This window comes from Salvelinus namaycush, unplaced genomic scaffold (assembly GCF_016432855.1).
Source record: "Salvelinus namaycush isolate Seneca unplaced genomic scaffold, SaNama_1.0 Scaffold172, whole genome shotgun sequence".
Classification (NCBI taxonomy): Eukaryota; Metazoa; Chordata; class Actinopteri; order Salmoniformes; family Salmonidae; genus Salvelinus; species Salvelinus namaycush.
In genome coordinates, this window is record NW_024058475.1 from 304,563 (window position 1) to 309,562 (window position 5,000).

Here is a 5,000-nt window from a genome sequence, read left to right on the forward strand (position 1 = left end):
TGTGTGTGTGTGTGTCAAGCTGTGCAGTGTGTGAGTCCTCCACTAACTCCCCTTCCCAAAAAATGACAACCTCTCTTCCCCTCTCTTCTCTCCTCTCCTCTAGCTCTGTTTTCTATCCAGGTCATTTTGTTCTTCTTGTTACTGAACACCCAGACAATATCACTTCACGCTGGCTCCATCTTCTCTCCTCTCCTCAACCTCTCCTCAACCCCTCCCCTCCCCTCCTCTGCCTCTGCCTCTGCCTCTGCCTCTGCCTCTGCCTCTGCCTCTGTCTCTGTCTCTGTCTCTGTCTCTGTCTCTGTCTCTGTCTCTGTCTCTGTCTCTGTCTCTGCCTCTGTCTCTGTCTCTGTCTCTGTCTCTGTCTCTCTCTCTCTCTCTCTCTCTCTCTCTCTCTCTCTCTCTCTCTCTCTCTCTCTCTCTCTCTCTCACACCAGGCAATACCACCTCACGCTGGTGCCTTCTCCTCTCCTCTTTGTGTTTTCTGTTTCCTGTTATGCGATGTCAGAGCAGCACTAGGCTTTATTATACAAGAACAATACTTTGTTATACCAGAGTAGTACTATATTATACCAGAGTTGTCACGCCCTGGCTATAGAGAGGTTTTTTATTCTCTATTTTGGTTAGGCCAGGGTGTGACTAGGGTGGGCAGTCTATGTTCTTTTTACTATGTTGTTGTATTTCTGTGTTTGGCCTGGTATGGTTCTCAATCAGAGGCAGCTGTCGATCGTTGTCTCTGATTGAGAATCATACTTAAGTAGCCTGTTTTCCATTTTGTGTTGTGGGTGATTGTTTTCTGTTTAGTGTATGTTCACCTTGCAGGACTGTTAGTTTGTCGTTTTTGGTTGTTTTTGTTCAGTGTTCAGTCGTTCTATTAAAAAGATGAACACTTACCACGCTGCACCTTGGTCCGCCTCTCTTTCTCCCGACGACATTCGTGACAAGAGTAGTACTATATTATACCAGAGTAGTACTATATTATACCAGAGTAGTACTATGTTATAACAGAGCAGTACTATATTATAACAGAGTAGTACTATATTATACCAGAGCAGTACTATTTTTATACCAGAGCAGTACTATTTTTATACCAGAGCAGTACTATATTATACCAGAGCAATACTATGTTATAACAGAGCAGTACTATATTATACCAGAGCAGTACTATATTATACCAGAGCAGTACTATATTATACCAGAGCAGTACTATTTTTATACCAGAGCAGTACTATATTATACCAGAGCAGTACTATATTATACCAGAGCAGTACTATTTCTATACCAGAGCAGTACTATATTATACCAGAGCAGCACTATGTTATAACAGAGCAGTACTATATTATACCAGAGCAGTACTATATTATACCAGAGCAGTACTATATTATACCAGAGCAGTACTATATTATACCAGAGCAGTACTATTTTTATACCAGAGCAGTACTATTTTTATACCAGAGCAGTACTATATTATACCAGAGCAGCACTATGTTATAACAGAGCATTACTATATTATACCAGAGCAGTACTATGTTCTGCCCTATGCCATATTTAGTGTACTACTGTTGACCAGAGCCCTATTCCCTATATAGTGAACTACTGTTGACCAGAGCCCTATTCCCTATATAGTGAACTACTGTTGACCAGAGCCCTATTCCCTATATAGTGTACTACTGTTGACCAGAGCCCTATTCCCTATATAGTGTACTACTGTTGACCAGAGCCCTATTCCCTATATAGTGAACTACTGTTGACCAGAGCCCTATTCACTATATAGTGCACTACTGTTGACCAGGGCCCTATTCCCTATATAGTGAACTACTGTTGACCAGAGCCCTATTCCCTATATAGTGAACTACTGTTGACCAGAGCCCTATTCCCTATATAGTGAACTACTGTTGACCAGAGCCCTATTCACTATATAGTGTACTACTGTTGACCAGAGCCCTATTCCCTATATAGTGTACTACTGTTGACCAGAGCCCTATTCCCTATATAGTGTACTACTTTAGACCAGAGCCCTATTCCCTATATAGTGTACTACTTTAGACCAGAGCCCTATTCCCTATATGGTGAACTTCAATTCCATGGCTTCTAGAGAACAGTCGGAGTCTGACACCTGATTGGTCCGTTTCGCCAGTAGCTTTTAACCACTCAGGAGGTGTAGTGGGCCATTTCCATCTGCTGCCAATTGTGGTGAAAGGTTTTCAATAGTAAATACTACACGACCACACACATCCATCCTCCTCTCCTACACCACCCCTTTCTCCCCCCTTCTCTCTCTCTCTCTCCCTCTCTCTCTCTCTCTCTCTCTCTCTCTCCCTCTCTCTCCTTCTCTTCCTCTCTCTCTCTCTCCCTCTCTCTCTCTCTCCCTCTCTCCTTCTCTTCCTCTCTCTCTCTCTCTCTCTCTCTCTCTCTCTCCCTCTCTCTCCTTCTCTTCCTCCCGCTCTCTCTCCCCCTCTCTTCCTCCCTCTCTCTCTCTCTCTCTCCTTCTCTTCCTCCCTCTCTCTCTCCCTCGCTCTATCTCTTTCCCTCTCTCTAATTCTCTTCCTCCCTCTCTCTCTCTCTCTCGCTCTCTTCTCTTCCTCCCTCTCTCTCTCCCCCTCTCTTCCTCCCTCTCTCTCTCTCTCCCTCCTTCTCTTCCTCCCTCTCTCTCCCTCTCTCTCTCTCTCTCTCTCCCTTTCTCTACTTCTCTTCCTCCCTCTCTCTCTCTCTCTCTCTCTCTCTCTCCCCCTCTCTTCCTCCCTCTCCCTCTCTCTCCTTCTCTTCCTCCCTCTCTTCCTCCCCCTCTCTTCCTCCCTCTCCCTCTCTCTCCTTCTCTTCCTCCCTCTCTCTCTCCCCCTCTCTTGCTCCCTCTCTCTCTCTCTCTCTCCTTCTCTTCCTCCCTCTCTCTCCCCCTCTCTTCCTCCCTCTCTCTCTCTCTCTCTCTCCTTCTCTTCCTCCCTCTCTCTCTCCCTCTCTCTACTTCTCTTCCTCCCTCTCTCTCTCTCTCTCTCTCTCTCTCCTTCTCTTCCTCCCTCTCTCTCTCTCTCTCCTTCTCTTCCTCCCTCTCTCTCTCCCCCTCTCTTCCTCCCTCTCTCTCTCTCTCTCTCTCTCTCTCTCTCCTTCTCTTCCTCCCTCTCTCTCTCCCTCTCTCCCCCTCTCTTCCTCCCTCTCTCTCTCTCTCTCTCCTTCTCTTCCTCCCTCTCTCTCTCCGTCTCTCTACTTCTCTTCCTCTCTCTCCCGCTCTCTCCTTCTCTTCCTCCCTCTCTCTCTCCCCCTCTCTTGCTCCCTCTCTCTCTCTCCTTCTCTTCCTCCCTCTCTCTCTCCCCCTCTCTTCCTCCCTCTCTCTCTCTCTCTCCCTCTCTCTCCTTCTCTTCCTCCCTCTCTCTCCCCCTCTCTTGCTCCCTCTCTCTCCCTCTCTCTCTCCTTCTCTTCCTCCCTCTCTCTCTCCTTCTCTTCCTCCCTCTCTCTCTCCCCCTCTCTTCCTCCCTCTCTCTCCCTCTCTCTCCTTCTCTTCCTCCCTCTCTCTCTCTCTTCCTCCCTCTCTCTCCCTCTCTCTCCTTCTCTTCCTCCCTCTCTCTCTCTCTCTCCTTCTCTTCCTCCCTCTCTCTCTCCCCCTCTCTTCCTTCCTCTCCCTCTCTCTCCTTCTCTTCCTCCCTCTCTTTCTCCCCCTCTCTTCCTCCCTCTCCCTCTCTCTCCTTCTCTTCCTCCCTCTCTCTCTCCCCCTCTCTTGCTCCCTCTCTCTCTCTCTCCTTCTCTTCCTCCCTCTCTCTCTCCCCCTCTCTTCCTCCCTCTCTCTCTCTCTCCCTCTCTTCCTCCCTCTCTCTCTCCCTCTCTCTCCTTCTCTTCCTCCCTCTCTCTCTCTCTCCTTCTCTTCCTCCCTCTCTCTCTCTCCTTCTCTTCCTCCCGCTCTCTCTCCCCCTCTCTTCCTCCCTCTCTCTCTCTCTCTCTCCTTCTCTTCCTCCCTCTCTCTCTCCCTCTCTCCCCCTCTCTTCCTCCCTCTCTCTCTGTCTCTCTCTCTCCTTCTCTTCCTCCCTCTCTCCCTCTCTCTACTTCTCTTCCTCCCTCTCCCGCTCTCTCCTTCTCTTCCTCCCTCTCTCTCTCCCCCTCTCTTGCTCCCTCTCTCTCTCTCTCTCCTTCTCTTCCTCCCTCTCTCTCTCCCCCTCTCTTCCTCCCTCTCTCTCTCTCTCTCTCCCTCTCTCTCCTTCTCTTCCTCCCTCTCTCTCTCCCCCTCTCTTCCTCTCTCTCTCCCTCTCTCTCCTTCTCTTCCTCCCTCTCCCTCTCTCTCCTTCTCTTCCTCCCTCTCTCTCGCCCCCTCTCTTCCTCCCTCTCTCTCTCTCTCTCTCCCTCTCTCTCCTTCTCTTCCTCCCTCTCTCTCTCCTTCTCTTCCTCCCTCTCCCTCTCTCTCCTTCTCTTCCTCCCTCTCCCTCTCTCTCTCCTTCTCTTCCTCCCTCTCCCTCTCTCTCCTTCTCTTCCTCCCTCTCCCTCTCTCTCCTTCTCTTCCTCCCTCTCTCTCCCTCTCTCTCCCTCTCTCTCCTTCTCTTCCTCCCTCTCTCTCCTTCTCTTCCTCCCTCTCCCTCTCTCTCTCCTTCTCTTCCTCCCTCTCCCTCTCTCTCCTTCTCTTCCTCCCTCTCTCTCTCCCCCTCTCTTCCTCCCTCTCTCTCCCTCTCTCTCCTTCTCTTCCTCCCTCTCTCTCCTTCTCTTCCTCCCTCTCCCTCTCTCCCCCTCTCTCTCCCTCTCTCTCCTTCTCTTCCTCCCTCTCCCTCTCTCTCCTTCTCTTCCTCCCTCTCCCTCTCTCTCCTTCTCTTCCTCCCTCTCTCTCTCCCCCTCTCTTGCTCCCTCTCTCTCTCTCTCTCCTTCTCTTCCTCCCTCTCTCTCTCCCCCTCTCTTCCTCCCTCTCTCTCCCTCTCTCTCTCCCTCTCTCTCCTTCTCTTCCTCCCTCTCCCTCTCTCTCCTTCTCTTCCTCCCTCTCTCTCTCTCTCCCCTCTTCAATCGTTCCTATCCATATTCATGTCATTTTATAT

The 5,000-nt window shown here is 49.9% G+C and overlaps 1 protein-coding gene across 1 annotated transcript in view; it reads left to right on the forward strand.

The window, feature by feature from the left end:
* The window catches only part of LOC120037495 (keratin-associated protein 10-4-like), a 150,412-nt gene that overhangs the window by 144,375 nt on the left and 1,037 nt on the right, over positions 1-5,000 (forward strand). The gene's annotated exons all lie outside the window — the stretch shown is intronic.